Source organism: Ziziphus jujuba, chromosome 5, assembly GCF_031755915.1.
Source record: "Ziziphus jujuba cultivar Dongzao chromosome 5, ASM3175591v1".
Taxonomy (NCBI): Eukaryota; Viridiplantae; Streptophyta; class Magnoliopsida; order Rosales; family Rhamnaceae; genus Ziziphus; species Ziziphus jujuba.
Genome location: NC_083383.1, coordinates 26183914 through 26193708, shown reverse-complemented (window position 1 = coordinate 26193708; position 9795 = coordinate 26183914). Strand labels below are relative to the sequence as shown.

The 9795-nt window shown below is 26.6% G+C and overlaps 1 long non-coding RNA gene across 1 annotated transcript; it reads left to right on the top strand.

The window, feature by feature from the left end:
* Nucleotides 1–1513: 1513 nt before the first annotated feature.
* Nucleotides 1514–2312, top strand: LOC125423065 (uncharacterized). Its single transcript, XR_007241628.2, has 3 exons — nucleotides 1514–1822; nucleotides 2082–2140; nucleotides 2232–2312. It is a non-coding gene; the product is annotated as an uncharacterized LOC125423065 (long non-coding RNA).
* The last annotated feature ends 7483 nt before the right edge of the window (nucleotides 2313–9795 follow it).

Sequence of the window (9795 nt, the reverse complement as noted above, 5' to 3'; positions counted from 1 at the left end):
TGTGTCATAAGTTAAGCATGCACATTTATTATCAATTTTGCTATAAGAAACTTGAATGCCAAGTTTACGATGAACTTTCAATTTTTTCCATATATAGATATGTGTCAAAATAAAAAATTTTATTATTTGTTATTATTTATGATAATCACTATGGGATAAATTTTAATTTAAATATTTAATTTTATATTTTTATTATAAAATATAAAAAATAAATCATTTAATGGTAACTATTTAAATTATCATCTGATATATAAATTTTATTGATAATTATTTATCGATAATCATAAATAATAATAAATAGTATTTTTTAAAAACAAATGATATCCCTAGTCAAGAATGGAAAGGCATCAATTGAGCAAGATAGAGAACTAAAGATTTATGCATGGTTACAGTAGAGCATTTATATATATATATATATAGATATATGTATATATAGAGGGTTTCTACGGTGTGGCTCGTATACGAACGCATTCAAAACTGATATTTTTGAAATAAAAACATCGATTTTGTTGTACACTATATACATTTAAACCGACGTTTTTATTTAAAAAATATATATATATTGAATGCAATCCGCATACAAACTGTCTGTATTATAGAATTTCCATATAAATCGGTATACAACTATTATCTCTGCACGTGAACTCCCTCATGTCTACTGCTCATCCCCACTGTGATTGGATCAATTCCATATCCTTTCTATACGTATTAAGTACACATATATTTATTAAGTACATGCCCAAATTTTGAAATGCTCTTCTTCTTCTATAAAATTAATAACTATTATAATTAATGCTTGTCTTAATTCTTTCAAACATCTTTTGGATATAGTTCAGGTTCATTAAAATCTCTCTCATTCGGATTTCTTTTGTCTTGGGGGTCTTCAAAATGTATACTTACAAAAAATATATACATCTTTTCAAAAAAAAAAATAATAAAAACAAAAAAATAAAAATAAAAAATAAAAAAGGTTTGCATAAATATGGTATCGTTATAATTTCCAAATTTACAAAATGCCCTTTTATTGTATATAATTTTATAATTTTCTGAAAAAAGAAATTCAAATGCAAAATTATTTCATTTTCATACAATTAAATACAATCAATTAATTTGCCCCATAAGTAATACAAGCTATGCACACACACACACACACACACACACACACACACACACACACACACATATATATATATATTCAGAATCGCAAAGTGATATGCCAATCAGCTTTTGACCTCCTGATGAGGTTTCAAATTAAAACTAATTGTACTTGGAAATGTAACAATAACAAATATAGTTCTTTATCCATTTAAAGTTTGCAGGAGAAATTAATAAATGATTAATTAATTTTTGATGTTTTTGGAATGACTTACCAGAACATGTGAAAACCCATCAAAAGGAAGCCGTGGATCATGTGAATACTAACAGGTGTACCTTCTTCCACATTTAAGACCATCCTGCTTTGCCTTTTGTTCTTACCTATATGAATTTCATATATGTATCTATATATATTAATGTATATCCCCAAAACCTTCATGGATTGCCCTCCCCAACACTTCGAGCTATAGTACCATCCCTTTTGTTTTTTTTCCCCACATAGTACCATTATTATTATTATTAATTTTTTTTTTTTTTAAACTTCCATTTGCTTTCACTTTCTCATGAAATCTCACCGCAAGTTTCTCTAATCTGTGTAAGAATCACTACAAACAAACAAGCAAAAGCAAAAGTATGAAGAATCACCATTTCTCTCTTAGAGCCCACATCATATATTTCCTAGTTCTCATTTTCCTTGTGGTAGTTATGATTGGCCTGTCCCCTCGTTGTAAGTTCATATTTCCTTCTTTTTTTTCTTTTTCTTTTTTTTTTGGGTCATCTTTTTAAGCATTTTTCCTGATATATAGACAAAAGTATGCAGTATCTTCTATCGTGTTTATACAATTATCTTTGTTTTTTTTTTTTTTTTTTAAATCATATGTCACAAATCATAAACTTACAATTCAGTTTGATAGTTGTACCAATTTCGTGTTAATTAAGTGGTACAATTTTCTTACAAAATTTTGTGTTTGTTTGATATGTCAAAGTAAGCTTGCAAGAACAAGGTGCCATAAGAAAAAGACTCAATGGTCCAATGCACTTTAAGGTTTGTTTTAATTTTTTTATGCATAAGCTCTCTCCCTTAATTTTCCAAACATATGATAAAACTTTTGGTAATGGGGGGTGTTTGGAAACAGGAAAGAAAAAAGGTGGACCTGGGAATGGAACTGTACCCAACCGGGTCGAACTTGCCGGATTGTTCCCATGCTTGTGGACCATGCTTTCCATGTAAGAGGGTGATGGTGAGCTTCAAGTGCTCAACTGAGTCATGTCCCATTGTCTACAGGTGCACTTGTAAAGGAAAATATTACCATGTTCCTTCCAATTAATAATGACAAATTTGTGGGACTTTTGTAGTAATGATTAAGTTTAATTTTCCTTGATTTCGATTTGTTTAATTAGGGTTAATTTTTAGTTTTTTGTCTAATTAATTCCCCAAATATACTCACTGAACATTATTTTTGTGCATCAGGGGAAAGAGTGAGATAGAGAGGGAGAGAGAGAGAGCAGAAAATGAGAGATTTGTAAGCTAGGTTAAAGGGAACAGCTTGTAAATGTTAGAATGAGTTTTTGCTATTAAAAATAGAATTGATGAGGTTTTTCTTCCTCTTAATTGAATGAGGTTTTTTTTTTTTTTTTTTTTTTTTTTTTTTGCTTGCAAATTTAAGTTTGTTTCATAAAAGTGTTTCCAAAAGCAAATTCTTTTTTTATATTCTCGAGGTTAAACACGCATATGTTTGCTTACCATGCGTTTGGAACATTAAAATCTTTGGATTTTTTTTTTTTTTTATTCATGTTTTCATGAATATAAAATTATAGAATATAATTTTATTTTCCTCTTAATTTCAAATTCGTTAGTATTATATTTTCTTGCTTTCCACTGATATTTTTTTAACCATCTTTTTTTTGTTAAAAGCATATATATATATATATATTACCATAATCTCCATCTACCAATTTTAATATCATATATTATGATGAAAATAACTACTAAAACATAGTCGTCCGTACATTTTTAAATTTTCCAGTGAAGCCCACCAAATCATCAATGTTTTATGTGGGCCGGGATTCATGCGGGCTTAAAGCATGGTTCGTCAGCCCAATTAAAGTCCGGGGTTGAGTTCCTTCGCTTTCATCATCATGTTGCATGTATGCCATCATTAGAATACCTAAAAAACATATACATGTAAATATATATATATATATATATATCTGAAGCCTCTTTTTATATTTTTTAAAAAAAAAAATCACTCTACTGAACAAAAGGGATTAAAAAAAAAAAAAAGAAAAAAAAAAAGGCCCATATTTGGTACATGAATCCAGAATAAATAACAATAAAATCTTCAATATGTTTATGAAAATTGTGCTTTACATTTGTACTTTCAATTTTTTCCTATATTACTTTTCTTCTAAATACTGCAAAGTGAAATCATCTATTGTTCGGGCTGATGAATTCTACTCTCCAAACATAACTTTAAACATTTTTTTTAATAAAATTTACACACACACACATATATATGTATACATATATATATATGGGAAGTGTTCTATATATATTCATATATATATATATATATATGTCATGTACATATCAATTTTTTTTTTTTTTGTCATCATTGTACATATATATATGAATACCTATCAATATGTATGTCTTATTAGTTTCTCTCAATTGGTAACCATGCAAAAATGCTTATGAGAATGTTTGTTTCATGTTTTTCTTTTTTATTTATTTTTTTCCCCTTTTTTTTTGTGTATTGGAATGTTGAGAAGCAATTATTATATGTTGATAAAAATAAATAGATAAATAAATGACCCAAATAGCACGGCACATATTCATGAATGTTGAAAGGTACAAGGCACAATAATAAATATTGTTAGCACGAACTCAAACGGCTAGCAAATTGTCGATGAATAAGGTGGACCTCCTAAATTTATTATACACTAATAATTGGGAGGCAAAGAAAAAAAAAAAAAAAAACTTTTCTTTCTTTTCTTTTCAACCGTTTGGTTTTTTTGACCTTGAAATCATTTCTAGACTTTCAAAGTTCAAATTAAGAATTTTCTGAAAGCATCTTAACAACTCGTTTTATTTGTGTGAAGGGGAAAAAAAAAAAAAAAGTGAAAATATATGCAGTATGGACTGACCTTTTCAATTTGAGGATACCTATTAATTCTATAATTTGAAGTTATTTTTGCTAGCACTATTTGGTTCCATTTGAGTTTTAAAAACGTTTTTCTTTATATAGACTTTTTGAGTTAGTTTGACCCCTGAAAAAGTATTAATATAATTTTTTAAAATCTTGCTAACATATATTTTTTTAGAAAAAAATTATTTGCACTTTGCATCCTCTAAATATCAAGTACTCCTAAACATATCCCTTAAACTAAAAAGAAAAAAAAAACAAAAAAACAAAAAGACCTCAAGTCCTATAAACTATGTTTTTATTGTATTTATTAGTGTAATCTAATAACACGATTCAATTAGATGATTTTGATAAAAGATTATCAAAATAGACATACACATTCAGCCTATTCATACATCCACTCAATAACCTCTCTTGATAGCCACCTGTTTTTGCCCAGCTTGGCTTCCCAAAACAAAGTCCACTTCCTCAACTTTCTTTCAGTCGGCATGCTCATGTGTTCATCTTAGCATAAAACTTGTGATATGGGTTCAAAAGAGGTTTTACAGAAAAGGTGTTGGGTTTTATTAATTTATTTATTTTTGGTAAACAAAGGATTGGGTATGTTGTCATATATATACAAGACAGATCAATATATTTGAATGCCTAAACCATGAATGGTCTAAGGCAGCTGTATAGTTGCTTTGGGTAACTATTTGAGTGGGGGAGTAACTAAAAGATTAAATGATAGACAAATGGATATGAATTGGAATCAGAGAGAGTAATGAATTGAGAGTATTGGTTAGGTTGAATAAAAGTATAAAACTGTGAGGTTAAATTTCAGAAACTAAAAAAGGATGAGAAAAGCTAAAGGGCAAAAAAAGAATTCTAAACACATTCACCATGGAAGAATGGAAAAAAAAATATATATATATATATATATATATCTATTAATAACCCCCTCCTAATTTAAATTTGAATAAATAAATAATAAGTGAAACTCAATACTAAATTAATTAAAATTTTATATAGAATTTATTATTTTATAAATAAATTTGATAAACATTTTGAATTTCCAATGCATAACCAAATACATTTTAATTTAAACAAAAAAGAAAAGAGAAATTAACCTTTTTTTTTTTTTTTCTTTGATCATTTTTTTGTTCTTATTTATCATTTCCAAGTGTGCATGTGGATTAATACCATGAAAATGACAATTAGAGAAAAAGAATTAACAATTATGGTGTAAGTTGATAGGTTGAGCGGTTATCCTAATGCTCGCAGAATAAATGGTAAAAAATTTGGACTAAGCTTTGAATTTAATTGCAAGTTGGAGATAACCCAGATTAGAGGATAAGGGTTGGCTTTGAATAAATCACCCTACTTTAATATATTTTCTTTCTTCTCCTGCTTTGATGATTTTTTCCATTAGCATCACACTGTTTTCTCTTATGGAGCCCATCACATTTGATTACCTAAATCTTAAGTAATTTTTTTGGTGTGAAAAGAATATTATAGTTTCTGCGCCACAGCTACAAGCTATCTATGTTCCTATTTACTCATGACCATGCCTCACAGTTTTGGGTCAAAACAGAGTGACTGACTTTTCCATCCCATGAAAGAAACACCAAGTATAAAAACATATTATGGTTTGGCACCCATTTATTATTATTATTATATAAAGGTCAGAGGTGGGATGATTCAAAGTCATTATTTGGAAAACAATACTGCCACATGTATTTGTTTACTAGTAAAGTTATTTTTCAATCTATGTCAAAAATAATAATATTATTTTTTTATTGATTAAAAAATTTATATAAATTAAATAAAAATAAATGAATTTTAAAAAATAAATAAAACTAAATACAAATAAGTAACATAATGTCATATCATTTATACCTTTCCAAATGGTATATACCAAGTTGATGGATAAAAATTTTGGTGTTACTTTTGCTATTGGGCCACATCTTGAAAGAGGAGGACATTATCCTTATAAATGCTTAGATTTAAAATTAATAGGTCCAATATATAGTTTTTAAAAAAAAAAACATGGAGAAATATGAGAAGTATCACATTTGTAACTAAATTACAATAATATTTTATTTTCTAATTATTTCTTTGATGGAAACCAAAAGCCAAATGTAGAAATAAGTAATAGAAAAAAATGGAAAAAGACAGTAAACAAAAATGCAAGGCTACCAAAACCCAAAAAAGCAAGATTTGAAGTGTAAACTAAAACAAGTAAAATTTGGCAAGCTATTTGGTTCAAATGAAGAAAAATGAGGTTAAACAGGGTTTTGATCAAACCCAAATCTATGTATCAGCATCTGTCTTTCGGTGACCCACCAATTGTATGAATACGACTTACAATTTTATTTGTGCGTGAGAGATTGTGTAGCCTTGAAGAGGACTTATACGCTAAAACTTTTCTTTTTTAATTATTTTGCTTTCAGCTTCTCATTTTATAAGCTTTTTTCCTTCTGATTTAGGTGCAAAAAACCCAACGTAGCTATTGGCACATGACTATATTGGCCCAAGGATACCTGAAATATTGTTGAAGCAAGACCATAAAATGGTCAACTTTTTTTTTTTTTTTTTGCCTTTTTTTTTTTTTTTGGTTTATGATTTTTTATATTTAATGGTAAGAAAGGACAACCAAAAAAGTAAATAAACAAAAGAGAGGAAGAAATCAGTTAGAAGGGAAAATTTAAAAAAGAAATGGAAAAGAGCAACAAAAATTAGTTTTTTTTTTTTTTTTTGGTTATTATAAAAACTTTAGCTTTTTTTTTTAAAAAAAAAAAAAGGATCAATCAAATAATTATATTAATTTCGAAATTAAATATTCAAAATCACAATATAATGTTCCGTTTTTAATCTATCTTTTCAGGAATTCTATTTTTCTTTTGTATGGATTTAAATAATATAATATCTCGTAATTTTTTTTCAATTCTATTATGAATTATGAGAAGCTCAGAATTCAAGCCATTTATGCTTTGATATGAATATGAATATGATTTTATAAGGCTTTTAACTTCAAAATGTGTAGTCCAACAAATGTAATAAATGCTAAAGCCAAAATATTATATTTCATTATATTTTACCAACTAAAAAAGCATATTGCCACCAAAAAATTAATATATATATATATATATATTCAGAAAAACTACAAAACTCGAAAAAAATTTAAAATTGAATTCAAATATTGAATGCTCTCAATAATTGAGGGTTGGGAGGGAAGAGGAATCTCCCAAATGGTAGAATAGTAATTCTTTCAAACTTGAAGATGAATGAGACAATTGTTGAATGAGACAATTGTTTAGGTTATAGAACATTTTAATTGCCTATCTCCACATCTAGATTTCAAACTAAAATATAAATAAAACCATTATTTGCCATCTCAAATTAGTAGTTGCCCACCTGTCTTGTAATTGGACGCTAAACTCTTTTTGAAGGTTTTATAACCCCTTATATAATTTGTAACGATTTTGTAATGATTTGTAGTTATTTTGAAGCTCGTCTGCAAGTTCTTGATCCATTGGCAAGTTTTCTATTTAGTTAGCTTGCCTCCTTTTTTTTTTTTTTTTTCTTTTTTGGTTAATACAACTCCTAATTTTCATATATATATATATATATATATATGTATAAAAGCAGTTAGAGAAGCCAAACAATTTGAAAAATATATAATTTAATAGGTGATAACCCCAATGACATATAGATATTCCATTGCTCAATGCGAATCTTTGCCGCCTTTTACCTGCAGACAATTTCTTTATTTATATAATTATTTAATTATTTATTGGGGCCATACAAAATTACACATAAAAAATATCCCACTTGAACTCACAGATAAAATCCTGAAACCAAAAAAAAAATGTCCCACTTGACATTCTTTTAAAGAGAAAATAATAATAATAATAATAATGAAACCAAAAAAAAAAAAAACTAAATCTTCGTTTAGAACTTTAAACATAATTCTTTTTGTGTATTGATACAAATATCGGGCACATTTGTTATCTTTTTCTTCTTCTTTTTTTCTTTTTTCCATACTGTTTTGTTGGAGAAAGTATTTTCATTAAAACTAAAATATTGAGAATTGTATTTGGACGGTGGGATTTGGATGGCATAATCAAAGTTATTGGAAATGTCAAATGGATGAAACAAAAAGAAAATGAAAAAAGTCTTCTTTTTTTTATTTTTTTTAATCAATTGGCTAATGGATTTGAGTCAAAACTTAAGACAATACTGGTGGGACTTTGATGGGACTAAAAGATTGTTATCCAAAAAGAAAAATGGCGCTATAAATCTTCAAGTTTATATATAAAATTATGAATTTTAAAATCAAAATGTAAAATGGAACTATTTATTTCCAATAATCCTTTTGTTTTGACAAATATTGCTAAGCACTCTTTTTTTGAATTTATTTACATGTGTATAGCGTATAACACAAGGCTTTTCCAAATAAAGAAAAATAAAAGATAACGCCAATAAAGTGTTATAACTACAATTATGCAACTACTACCAAGTTTGATGGAAATTAAAGGTCAAAGTACTGGTTTATCTATTTTACTTTTAGTTTTAGAGATTTTCTCATATCGAAAGTATATTTTTTTAGTTTCTATTAAAAAAAAAAAAAGTAGCAAACAATAAATTTCAAATCATAAAGAAACTTATGATGATATTTCAGTGTCGGAAGCAAAATAAAAAAGAATTATTACCTATGCTCTTTCTTAAATTATATCTATAGTTGCATTTTGATTCATGATTTTATTTTATTTTTTATATTTTGGTCTTTTGGTTTCAATTTTAAATGTACTTTTGGTGCTTAAACTATTTTTGTTTATTTTTTTAACAATTTTGAAATGTGTAGTGTATTTAATGTAACATATTGGGATCTTATATGGGTTACTTGATTTAATAATTTCAATGTTTACTTATTATGGTAAGTGTATTATTTGTTTCAAAATTATTAAGATTAGAATAAAAAAATAGTTTAAATATCACATTGCACCCAAAAAAAAAAAACATTTTAAATATCTAAATGTAAATATAGATATGGTTCAATAATTAGTAGAGCCAATAACTCAATAAACAAAATCCAATTGTAGTGCCTTAGATTGCTTTATTATTTGTATTTTGTTTAAAGAACCTAAAATGGATATAGATTTGCTTTTGTTTTTTGGACATAGCATATAGAATGATTGAATTTCCAAAATATTTTTAAAACTACAAAAGAAATTCTATATTTTTGTACAAAATATAATCCACTACTCAAATCAATATACTTTAACTAAAAAAATTAATTTCAGTGGTTGAGCATCTTTATCTATGCCATGAAGATATGGGTTCGAGTTATATAGGGGATGAACCTGGGATATTAAAATAATTCATTTTTATTGCATAATTAAATTATTTTGATTAAGTTTAAAGATCAAATTGAAAAAAAAAATCAATATTTTATCAAAAGAAAAATGAATGAATTTATCAAAAAGAAAAAAAAAATATATATATATATATATAAATATAATTTTCGATTTAATGAACAAACGAGTGTGTTCTAGATTTCATTTTCTAAAAT